Source organism: Lepidochelys kempii, chromosome 1, assembly GCF_965140285.1.
Source record: "Lepidochelys kempii isolate rLepKem1 chromosome 1, rLepKem1.hap1, whole genome shotgun sequence".
Lineage (NCBI taxonomy): Eukaryota > Metazoa > Chordata > Testudines > Cheloniidae > Lepidochelys > Lepidochelys kempii.
This window is the reverse complement of record NC_136380.1, coordinates 315223785-315237180: the sequence shown is the minus strand read 5'-3', so window position 1 is coordinate 315237180 and position 13396 is coordinate 315223785. Positions and strand designations below refer to the sequence as shown.

Below are 13396 nucleotides of genomic sequence, written 5' to 3'. Positions count from 1 at the left end.
CGGATGCTGGAAGGCCAAAAGTATAACTGGGTTCAAAAAAGAATTAGATACGTTCATGGAGGGTAGGTCCATTGTAATGTGCCTCATACCAGCACAGAAGGAGTTAACTCACCTTGTTGGGCTCTGCTAACCCCACCCCTTCCCCCTCACAGAAAGTGGCGGGGGGAGGAAGTATAAGAACAGAGCTCTGCAGCTCAGTTGGAGCCAGATATCTTTCCTAGAAAGCCAAACTGCCCATGGAGCCCACAACCAGCTTGGCGGGTGACGACTTCCTGAGCCAGCCTGGAGGCAAGGCCAGCCACTGCCCCAGGAACCCAAAGAGGAAGCAGAGAGTGAGCCACACATCAGGGTCACTGGGTACCAGGCCACAGTGGCCACAGAGCAACCTAACCTGATACCAATAGGAAGCAGCCCAGGGGAATGAGACAGTTGATCCTGTTGTGTTGCCGGGAGGCAAGGCAGCAATCTAACGTTTCCAAACCAACCTAGTGACAGAATCACCCATCCCTTCAAGGTACCTGGGCTAGGACATGGTGGAGCAGGGTAGGCCCAGGTCCCCCTATACTGGGCCCCACACTCATGGCTGGACGAGCGCTAACCCCCACATCCAAGAGGCCTGAGCTATTGCTCATTTGGTTGCCTCACCACAAGCCATGATGCTCACAGATCTGGTGTGGTTGCTGAGTTCCCAGCACTGCCAAAGGAGGCGCCCTGACCCTGAGACGCAGGAATCTTACATCCACCAATGGCTATTAGCCAAGATGGTCAGGGACACAACGCATGCTCCGGGTGTCCCTAAATCTCCAACTGCCAAAAGCTAGAACTGTACGACAAGGGATGGATCACTTGAAATTGCCCTGTTCTGTTCATTCCCTCTGAAGCACCTGGCACTGGCCATTGTCAGAAGACAGGATACTGGGCTAGATGGACCCTTGATCTGACCACTATGGTCATTCTTATGTTCTCATACAACTATGATTTAATAAATTGGCAATGATATTTACTGTGTCAAAGAGTATATTAGACTGTCTGCATTTCCAATACAAGCTGATTGTGCAGGGATCTTGTCCTATTTGTGCTACCCTCCATACACTTTTGGAGCTATATATATATAATAATTGATAATATTAACATTAGTCAAATAATTTTTAAGAGGATTTATGTATATGACAAGTCAAATCAATCACCTCCAAATCAATAAGACTTGCTTTTTTATTTAAGAGTATTCAGGCCCCAATCCCACAAATGGGATTAATCAAGTGGGTAAGTGTTTGCAAGGATTTGGGTATAAAACAGTAGGGAGAGGGGGCCTGATTTTCCACTGCCTTCCTCCAGGTATAGTCATCTACCTCAGGGAAAAGCCAGTACAAAGAAGGTGTTAAATGCTACCACTGGTCTGAACAGAGAATTCAGATCTGATAGAATTTTACACCCACTTCACAGAAAAAAGAAAAATCTTAAACTAAATACATGCAAAAGTGGGAGGAAGTGATACCAGAATTGCAGGATGAGATTTCCGAACTCTGCTTGTAAATTTATTTAATTTTTTAAAAAAAATACATGGCAAAGATAGTGAACAAATCTATGGTGCCTGTCCTGCAAATCTATATGCATGCTTAACTTTATGCAGATATCTGAGTAGTAGCCATGTTAGTCTGTATTCGCAAAAAAAAAAAAAAAAAGTAGTACTTGTGGCACCTTAGAGACTAACAAATTTATTTGAGCATAAGCTTTCATGAGCTACAGCTCACTTCATCGGATGCATGCAGTGGAAAATACAGTGGGGAGATTTATTTACACAGAGAACATGAAACAATGGGTGTTACCATACACATTGTAACAAGAGTGATCAGGTAAGGTGAGCTATTACCAGTAGGAGAGAAAAAAAACCTTTTGTCATGAATATCAAGGTGGGCCATTTCCAGCAGTTGACAAGAACCTGTGTGGAACAGTAAGGGGGGCGGGAAATAAACATGGGGAAATAGTTTTACTTTGTGTAATGACACATCCACTCCCAGTCTTTATTCAAGTTGAGTGGGAGTGGATATGTCATTACTCAAAGACTGGGAGTGGATGTGTCATTATACAAAGTAAAACTATTTCCCCATGTTTATTTCTGCCCCCCCCCTACTGTTCCTCCCACGTTCTTGTCAACTGCTGGAAATGGCCCACCTTGATTATCACTACAAAAGGTTTTTTTTCTCTCCTGCAGGTAATAGCTCACCTTACCTGATCATTCTCGTTACAGTCTGTATGGTAACACCCATTGTTTCATGTTCTCTGTGTCTATAAAATCTCGCCACTGTATTGTCCACTGCATGCATCTGATGAAGTGAGCTGTAGCTCATGAAAGCTTATGCGCAAATAAATTTGTTAGTCTCTAATGTGCCACAAGTACTCCTGTTCTTTTTATGCACATAGTAGTCCATTGACGACACTCATGTATCTAATGTTAAGCTCATGAATAAAAGTGTTTGCAGGACCGAGACTAAGAAAATAGCAAGTTTAATGCTCTAAATCAAAACCATTTTTAGTTATCTGAGCACCGAGGAGCATCTGAGAAACCTCTTTACAAGCGAAAACTGATACCCCAAAACAGCTTAAAAGATTTGTATGAAATTTAAAAGAAATCTTTTGAGGAAGTTATAAGCACCTAAAAATAGAAGATTTGAATGGCAAATAATGCATTGAGCAGGGCAGAACCTCTGAGCGAATGGGGGAATAGAAGGGGGAGGGAGGTGAGCTGAGCCCTGAGGGGAGGGAGGGAGGCTGGCTCCAGGCTGGGGAAGGGCATCCCAGTAATTCCTACTGCCGCTTCTATGGCAGTTACTTGGTGGGTAGAGCCCAGTGTCCCCACCTGACCAAGTGCTGGCGCCCTATCCCGTCCCTTCCTACACCCCATACGGGCAGCTGGCACACGAGCTCCTGCCCCTCCTTGGGCCAGGTGTCTCCGCTGGGACCCACAGTGACTGTAGGGTGGGACTGGGCTAGGCTGGGGAGTCCCACCTCCTCTCTGATGGTAGGATTGCCAACATTGTATTTCAAACATAAGGGACTGTTTTCTTAGCACCCCTGCCTCCTGCCTCCTCCCAATATTATCATTATTATTAATAATTAATTAATAATAAGCAGTACTCACCTACATTTGCCAGTTGTATTTCTTGCTGCTTTTTGCAGCACTCAGCAACTCCTGATCTTGTTGTACAAAGATGAAGAAATCTTTTCAGGATACTGGAAGTTTATGCAAATTTGGAGTTCGCTTTTAATTAAATCTACAATGCATCTGTTTCGTACGTCAAACTATTTATTCCCCATTAATGAAAAAATCCTCTCTACAAATGCGTTTGATTCTGGCACACTAAGTACAAACAACACAATTGGGAACAAGTTTCTCAAGTTTTCTTTTCCACACTTCTGAAACACGTACACCCATTTTTCACTGATCGATTTGGAAATGTCATTTCTTGATGTTTCGATCACATCTTGACTAGTGCAGAATTCCTCATAGAGCTGGTCCATGTTTACAATTTCCCTCATTTTGATTGCGCCTGTTACATTCTCAAGATCTGAGAAACTAAATTTCTCAGAGAGACTAATGAGTTTCAGCTTCATCACTGCATTGTCAGTAGAGAAATCAAACTATTTACCACTGTACAAAAACACAGAGTCATAAAATTTAATGAAGTCTTCTTTAACTTTACGTTTTGTTGTGGAAGTGGCTTTTCCATCAGTTGTTTGGCTTGGAATAAAAAAAAAAAAACGCAATCCTCTTTCTGACTTAGTACCTTCATCTTAAATTGGCAACATTTCAAGTTGCAGTGGGGGAGGTTTAGGTTGGATATTAGGAAAAACTTTTTCACTAGGAGGGTGGTGAAACACTGGAATGCGTTGCCTAGGAAGGTGGTGGAATCTCCTTCCTTAGAAGTTTTTAAGGTCAGGCTTGACAAAGCCCTGGCTGGGATGATTTAATTGGGAATTGGTCCTGCTTTTGAGCAGGGGGTTGGACTAGATGACCTCCTGAGGTCCCTTCCAACCCTGATATTCTATGATTCTATGATTCTATGATCTCTGTGTACATGTCAGTAATGCATAACTTTGATTCCTCCAACTTTCTTACAAATACATCAAAGATACAAGCCACGTTGTGGGAAAAACACATGTAGGTTTCCATAATACAGGCATACTCGCCATCTTCTGCGAAAATATTCTTTAATGCTACTGGACAAGCCTCCCCTAGTGACTTGAAGTAGGCTGTAATTGCTGGTCAGTTTCTCAAAAATCGATCGACTGCTGAGTTAAGGGATAGTCATCTTGTATTCACATGTTGCAGTACTTCTTTCTATTCAATGTCAACAAACTCAAAAAAACTTCAGAGTTCTTTTCTGTGTATTGCAGACATAAAAAACGGTTGTAAATTTTCAACACAATTGTTTCTATGTCAACCGACAGCTGATCACTCGCATGTTTGCAAGTATTGTGGACTATGTGTGCAGGTTTCAGAGTAGCAGCCAGGTTAGTCTGTATCCGCAAAAAGAAAAGGAGGACTTGTGGCACCTTAGAGACTAACAAATTTATTTGAGCATGTGTGCAGGGCATTTCACCTTCAAAATGCAGTCATTTTCATAACATCATAACTGATACACTGAACTGTGTTTCCCATAGTTCACATTTGCATTATCAGCAGAGTATGCAGTAAGACAATTAACATGAAGATGGTGTTTCTCTAGGCAGTTTGTTACAGCATGATGAATGCTTTTTGCAGAGTCATCACTGTCTTCATAAAAATCAAGCAGCTTGCACTGAATGCCAGCTGATATGGTGAAATATTGTAGGCACATTGGAAGCATCTTCCTATTCCCCTTATTTGAAGCATCGGTCACTACAGAGAAATACATATGCTGTTCTAGTGGCGATGGTAATAAATCCCATAAACAATCCCCCACAGACTTTGGGGCCAAAATATTGGTCACTAATAGCTCTGCTCTGGTACTTCCACAACACAACTGGTTTGCAATATTTGAATCACAAAACTTGATTTGAATCACTGGCAAGCTTATTATCACAGTCCTTGCTGTTGTAACATAGGCTGTGTTTTTCTGTGTGGTAAACTGTTGCAATTTCCCATGCTGCAATTCTGTGACTTTCAGTGTTTGAAGAGACAAAGAATTTGCTAATATTTGTCATACCTTTGGCCTGAGTGTTTTTCTTACATTCATTGGCTACTGCGTGCTGCTTCAGGTCAGTTTCACCTCCATGCCTGAGAGGGAATTCACACCAGCACAAAGTACAAAAGGCCCAGTTGTATTTTTTCTTCTCACCGACTTTTATATCTACACAGTCTCCTCATTTTTGTCTCTTTAAGTCTAAGAGACCTGCCTGGTGTTCCCACTACTTCACTCATATGATTAGCCACTAATTATATGATTTACAAATATTAGTTCCGCTATAGCCGGAGGTTCCCAAACTATGGGTTGTAGCCCCCAAAGGGGGCACGATAAGGTTATCAGGGAGGCACAAAGACCTGGGGCCATGCTCAAAGGCAGGAGGGGGCTCTGTCCAGCAGGGGAAGCGGACAGGTCTCTGCAGAGGTGGTCTCTGCTGCCAGAACCAGGCTTCCTGCCCACCTCATTCCCCCCACTGCTGCAGCAGCCAGCCACCAACCAGCAGTTATGATCCTCTGCTGGGGATGTTGGCAGAGACTCTGCAAGTGAGGAGGTTACAGCCCAGAAGTACTGACCCCCTGCCAGACAGAGCCCCTTTCTGACCCTGGCCCTTCAGCACAGCTCCAGGGCACACAGCCCTGTCCACTTGCCCTGCCTGCAGAACCTGCACAGGGAAAGCAGACAGCCCGCACTCTGGGGCTGGAGTCAGCAGGGGGCCCTGTCCAGCAGGGGTCAGTACTTAAACGTGCATCTTTCCACTTCCCACCTGACCCTGGCCCCAGAGCACGACCCTGTCTACTTTCACTGCTCAGCATTAAAGGGCCAGAGTCTGGAGGAGAGTGGAAAGATGCACCCATGAGCGCTGGCCCCCTGCTGTTGAAATACGCGATAAAAGGCATCCTGTATAGAATGGGACAGGCAATTTTCTATTTAAATAAGGGATATCCCTTGTAATATGGGACTGTTGGCAACCCTACGTTGTGGCCATCCCTATCTCATGCACCACCGTGGCCACTCCAGCCCCTCCTCTGGGTCCCACTCTTGTCTTTGCCCCTCATTCCCGCAACGCACATGTGCATAACATAGCTGGGGCCCACTCTTGCCTCCACAAGATATTGCGGGGGCAGAATCCATTGGGGAGGCGGAAAATAGACCCACCCTCCCAATATTTCCATTGCAGGGGCACACCGTGTTGCAGTGCCATTCGGGTTTGGCCAAGCCACCCCTCTGTCATGAGTGGATTTGCAACATGGCACACAGGGTCACAGCACCACTTGATCCTGTGGAGTATGTCACAATGCCCCAAGCGGGGAGTTGGGCCCAGCCCCACAGGCCAGGAGCCACCACTACTGGATGAGTCTGGAGCAAGCTCACTCTCAAGACCTGTATGAAAAGGTGCCACACATACCCCTAAAGGCCACTGGGGGGGAGGGGGAGGGGAGGAGGCAGCTTCCCTATTAGCTCCGCTACTGGCTTGAGGTAGGCCATCACCTTTGCCATGGGAGTAAGTCAAAAGTGAACCATAAAACCAGACATGCCCGAATGGTGGTGTTTCAAATACACTTTCATCAATGATAAAAAGAAACAGGTGGCCACGAATTTTCATGGGCTAAAAATTTAATCAAAATTTCTCACAGACTGACACTTCTCACAAATTTCTGTTGGCTAGCCAGGGCCTACGCAGTGTAAGTTCCGTGCAAAGGCAGGTACCACCTTTATAAAATACATCAATGTCACCTAATAAAGAACACCTAAGGAAAACCAATCTTACTTTACACAATTGCCACTCGATTGGAATATATCTAAGTCAAAATATTTCAAGTGACTGACATCACTGGGATTTGTGGCTGCCCTGGACCTTTGAAACCCAGATCATGGGAGAATGAAATGAATGCACATATTGCAACATGTGAGATCTTATGTACAAAACCATGTAAAATCATTTCTACTCAGAGAGCATTTTTGCATAACAAAAATTCTTAAACAATATCATCCAATTTCCTTATTTGTATTTCCCAACACAGTATAGTCAGTTGAAAGAAAACTATTACTTTCTCTGAAAAAATGCAATGCAATAGTAAACTTTAAAAAAGCAGAAATGGAACAGATCATTCAATATAAAGTTCACTCTCTAATTTTAGCTGCTGTTACATATATCTATTTTTAATCCATTTCTTTACTGGACTCTGCAGCTCTATGCAGAAGGACAAGTTTCACTAATTGAATTTCTGGATGTACTTGAAGAATTGCAACTGACTACCTGCAAAATTGACTCAAGCCCCTGATAGGTGTAAAAATTAAGTGGGTGAATTGGGATGTTGGCTTCCTTGGTCAGAGTTCTCAGGAAGATGTTTAAGGCAACTGTTGTTCAAGGGCTGAGCAACTGATCACTGGGGAAGCAATCTCTCTTGCTGCTGACAATCTTGCAAATTACATCCCTGTTTCTAACCTCCCATTTTAGGGTCAGGCTATTGACAAGGCTGTGGTTAAGCAGCTCTGGAGACTTCCCTGACACCTGTCAATATTGCCCAAGAGACGATCACTAGAATAGTTAACTATTTTTCACTATCTATGCTTCCTTTTTGTTTGTTTGTTTGTTGTGGGGGAGGGAGGGTTAAGATTATTGAGAAGGTTATAGTGCAAAATCTCCCTGGTGAAATCCTGGCTCCACTGAAGTCGATAGCAAAAATCCCATTGACTTCAGTGGAGCCAGATTTTCATCCTCAGAGTGATTAGATGCCTCAGATCTCCTATTAATGGTACCTAGATCACACAAACCATACAGTGATGAGCATGTTATGGCCTTGAACCTATGATGAGAACCTTGCAGGCAGATCCTTGCACCTGCACAGGGAACCAATCACTTCAGTAGGGTTCCCTGCAGATGCAGAGCTCCTCAGACATGGAGCTCTTGCAGAAAATCCTTAGCTAATCAGACAGATTTTCACAAATACCAGACAGTTACAGTGAGCACTTGGTTGCAATTTCTTGTTTTCGTACCTGATTTTTTTCCCCATTATATGGGAGCTGGGTTTTTTCCCCTTCATACACATTTTGACAGAGTCATAGAGACCATTTGCCAAAGAAGAACTCACATACATTAAAGAAGTTCATCTTCCACTTTCTATGTCTTTGTTTCAGGAAATATCTAAACTGAAGCCGATGAAAAAACCCACACATTAATTCAGGAATCTGAATTCTTCTTCCTCTTTCAAAAACACTTTCTGAAAAAGGAAGTGCATTACAGTGTTCTTATACCTATAAAATCTCTGATTCATATCTGTCTTGGCAAAAAGCCTAAGCAAAAAATACTTACGCAACACAGAAACAGTTAGGGGGTTTCCTGTTTCTCTAGGGTTTCCCCCATTTATGCAATTGACCTATTGTAGATAGAGGTTATCTAAACAGATACAGCCAAATCCAGTCTTCTGAATAGAGGGTGCGGGGCAAATAGACTCCTTTTTAGCTAGCACAGCAGGTTCTCAGAGAACGGAGGCTATGTTGACAAGTTTACTTTTTTTGTGGTAGGGAGGGAGTGCAGAAGGCAAAGCGGGATCAGGAGGAGAATGCTTACATTTTTGGGTGGTTTATTTTTTGAATGAAACTGGCAGAGAAAAGAAGAGGCAGAAACGTTCCCCTTTCTGCCGAATGCCCAGAGGAATTGGGGGCAAGAGAAGAAGAGGTGAGGCAGTAGAATGTGCCTTCTGACATGTGACAATGGCAAAGAGTCAAAGTAAGACTCAGGCTCAGATCCTCAAAGGTATTTAGGCTCCTATCTTCTATTGAAATCAATGGAAGTCAGGAGCCTAAACACCTCTGAGGAGCTGGCCCTCAGTTTCATGTAACTTTGACCAGCTTTCTTTTGCAGGGGGTGTGTCCAGCTCACAGGTGAAGGTGGCATACTAGAATTCTTAGCAACTTCAGGTCAGTGGGATAGTTGTGTGTGTGTCAGAGGCAGACTTTGAAACTTGCTAAAAAATAATGATTTTTAAAAGATCATGGGCTTGATCTTGGGCCATTCTCTGGTCACTTTACATTGATCCATTAGTGTGGCGGCTTTCAACCTGTGGTTCACGGACCCTTGGGGCTCCACAGACTATATATAAGGGGTCCACGAAAGGTTGCCATTACCATAGAACAATGGTTTTCAGCCCACGATCTGCAGACCCCTGGGAGTCAGCAAACTATGTCTAAGATTTCCAAAGGGGTCTGCACCTCCATTTGAAATTTTTTAGGGGTCTGCAAATGAAAAAAGGTTGAAAACCACTGCACTGGTGCAAACAGCCCTAAAGTCAAGTGGTCTGGAAATAGAAGTTCTTTCCTATATTGGCAGATCTTTGGGTGAAATAGAGCCACCATAGCAGTTATCACACTACTACCCACAATGCAGACTGCCAATGTAGAAGGTGTGGCCAGAAAAAAAGGCTTCCCTCCATTCTGGCAATTGCAAATTCCTATGACTGCCCTTTGGGGCAGCTTTACAGCAACCTTTGGGCTATTCTAAATCTGCACACTGGCCAAATGCAGTGACCCCAGAATGTGGGGTGAATAAAGGACACCTTTAAGTTTTCCCTTTCTCCCCAGAGCTGCACCAAAAGCTTCTTGGCTACAACTGATCTTGTTCTTTATATTGTAACTAAGTCTGTCGTTTAATCGCAGTTAACTCACGTGATAACTCAAAAAAATTAATTGCAATTAAATAAATTAATTGCGATTCATTGTAGTTTTAATTGCCCTGTTAAAAAATAGAATACCAATTGAAATTTATTAAATATTTGTGGATGTTTTTCTACATTCTCAAATACATTGATTTAAATTAATATAACAAACACAAAGTGTAAAGTGCTCACTTTATATTTACTTTTGATTACAAATATGTGCACTGTAAAATGATAAACTAAAGAAATAGTATTTTTTCAATTCACCTCATACAAGTACCATAATGCAATCTCTTTATCATAAAAGTTCAACTTACAAAGGTAGATTTTTTTGGTTACATAACTGCACTGAAAAACAAAACAATGTAAAACTTTAGAGCCTACAAGTTCACTCAGTCCTACTTCTTATTCTGCCAATTGCTAAGACAAACAAGTTTGTTTACATTGACGGGAGATAATGCTGCTGGCTTCTTATTTACAATGTCACCAGAAAGTGAGAACAGGCGTTCACATGGCACTTTTGTAGCCGGCAGTGCAAAGTATTTATGTGCCAGATATGCTAAACATTCGTATGCCCCTTCAGGCTTCGGCTACCATTCCAGGGAACATGCTTCCATGCTGATGACGCTTGTTAAAAAAAATAATGCATTAATTAAATTTTGACTGAACTCCTTGAGGGAGAACAGTATGTCTCCTGCTCTGTTTTACCCATATTCTGCCATGTATTTTATATTCTAGCAGTCTTGGATGATGACCCAGCACACGTTGATCATTTTAAGAACACATTCACTGCAGATTTGACAAAACGCAAAGAAGGTACCAATGTGAGAAGTCTAAAGATAGCTACAGCACTCAGCCCAAGGTTTAAGAATCTGAAGCGCCTTCCAAAATCTGAGAGGGACGAGGTGTGGAGCATGCTTTCAGAAGTCTTAAAAGAGCAACACTCTGATGCGGAAACTACAGAAACTGAACCATCAAAAAAGAAAATCAACCTTCTGCTGGTGGCATCTGACTCAGAGGATGAAAGTGAACATGCGTCGGTCTGCTCTGCTTTGGATCGTTATTGAGCAGAACCCATCATCAGCATGGATGCATGTCCTTTCAAACAGTGGTTGAAAATGAAGGCACATATGAATCTTTAGTGCATCTGGCACATAAATATTTAGCAATGCCGGCTACAACAGTGACATGCAAACATCTGTTCTCACTTTCAGGCGACATTGTAAACAAGAAGCGGGCAGCATTATTTCCTGCAAATGTAAACAAACTTGTTTGTATGAGTGACTGGCTGAACAAGAAGTAGGACTGAGTGGCCCTGCAGGCTCTAAAGTTTTACACTGTTTTATTTTTGAATGTAGTTTTTTTTTACATAATTCTACATTTGTAAGTTCAGCTTTCATGATAAAGAGGTTGCACTACAGTACTTGTATGAGGTGACTTGAAAAATACTATTTCTTTTTTTTACAGCACAAATATTTGTAATAAAAAATAAATATAAAGTGAGCATTATACACTTTGTAGTCTGTGCAGTGATTGAAATCAATATATTTGAAAATGTAGAAAATATCCAAAAATATTTAAATAAATGGTATTCTATTATTATTTAACAGTGCGATTAATCCTACAATTAATTGTGATGAATTTTTTTAAATCTCGCAATTTATTGTGATTAAATTTTTTAATCGCTTGACATCCCTAACTGTATCCAAAAATGAGAAACACCACCACATAAATCGCTCCTGGGGCTGAGAATGATGATCCTGAGCCTTCTTCATACAACTGCAACTGCGCGCATTCTAAGAGGAAGAGTGCTTGTGAAAGAGTGTAAAAGTACAGTAATTATACCTCTGGCATTTCTTTGCTGTGTTGCATATTTGTCACACAAATGAAACACCAGTCAAAGCAATTTTGCGTTCAGGCATCACACCCAGGGGGGATATTTTTCCCCTTGCGTTTTTTCAAATGCACTGAATATATGTTGTGATGATAATATTGTGATACAAACACAAAAAAGGGCACTGATAGACACTGTGTCTTAAATTCAGACAGAGTGATGCTGATTTGGAGTGAGGATCTGGCCCGTTGTAGTGTGCCCATAGCTGCTGATGGGACAGAGGTTTGGAGACAGAGGTTTGTCTGCAGTGACAGCATGTGCCAACCTCTTTTTCTAAGCATTTGAGTTGATATTTTAGGAAACATGACACCAGTAATGACAGACAAAACAGAATCATATACTATGCACAAAATGCAGCCAAAATGCTCTTAATTGGCCAGATACTCAGCTGGTATAAATCAATGTCACGCCATATCTGGAATGTCAAAAAATTTTACCAGCTCACCCATTTGAAAGGCACAACTAGTCTCTCTCTAAGCAACATTTTCATCAGCATTGCTTGTATACTGATGAGACCAGTGCACTTTAATACAGCATTACTAGCTATTTGAATTTGCCACTTTCCACTATGAATGACTGAAATTGTCTCAGATGGAAGGTATCTAGTACTCTGATGTTACAACGGCCTCTGTACCACACAAATGGGCGCCAAGCACTACTATACAGTACAGTTTGGCCTTCGTAAAAACCAAACACCATGTTGTTTTCACTCATGCTTCTCTAGCTGATTAAGTGTTGAATCCAAAGACCACTGATATCCGTGGAATTCTTTCTTTGGATTAGGCCCCGAATGCAGAACTAGCTTTTTGCCTCTGTGAATTTAACTGACCTGTGAGAACACTGTTACTAATGGCATGAACAAGGCAAATTCTGTAGGTGCATTTAGTATTGCACCAGCAGTGGCTGGTAGATTGTGACACGTCAATCGTAAAACCAAAGTTTGCCATCAGTTGTAAACTGAGATTAAATCAGCTCCAGGTTTTAGACTATAACCCGGAATGGAAAGCAAACTTTAATACTTTCCCTATATTTTTGTTAACCAAAGAACCTAAAACCTGTATTAAGACAAATTATTATTAAGTCAGTTAAACAGTAGGTGACTTCAGAGAGAAGAAGATGGTAAATTCAGGAAGTTAGAGATTGTGAAATGGATCCGTGCTCTAGGCATTTATGTTTGGAGACCTAACTTCAAGTTCTCTTTTCATCAAGGAAACTGAATTTGCTGGGCTCATCCCAACTCTTCTGGTGCTTATCACAGAACCACACCTAAATTTGACACTGCAAAGCACAGCTGGCAATTTCTCAACATAAATACCAGGGATGCTGCATGTCAGGGCTGAGATACATTGGCAGAGCTGTGCAGGGGAATTTTCACAGCACATGCATACGCTATTCATGGTTCAATAATTATAGGTCTTCTGCACCCTCAAACAGGGAAAAATATCACCTAACTTATATAGCCTTTGAACCATCACTTACTACTACAATTCCTTCAACTCAGAACTGCACGAAAGTATTTGTTTTTCCCCTAAAGAGCTTTAACAAACTAAACGCTATTCAGATTATTAAGGACAAGATTGCAACTTCCTTTTAAGTTGCTGCACAGGGAAATAGAAAGGGGTTTTAAGCACGTGGCTTGCCGGGAGCGCTGATCCAGAAGTGGGGTTACACAGTAGGCTGAG

The 13396-nt window shown here is 42.1% G+C and overlaps 1 protein-coding gene across 4 annotated transcripts in view; it reads right to left on the bottom strand.

Annotated features, from left to right (window-relative positions):
• The window catches only part of IL17REL (interleukin 17 receptor E like), a 349783-nt gene that overhangs the window by 322702 nt on the left and 13685 nt on the right, over positions 1-13396 (bottom strand). The gene's annotated exons all lie outside the window — the stretch shown is intronic.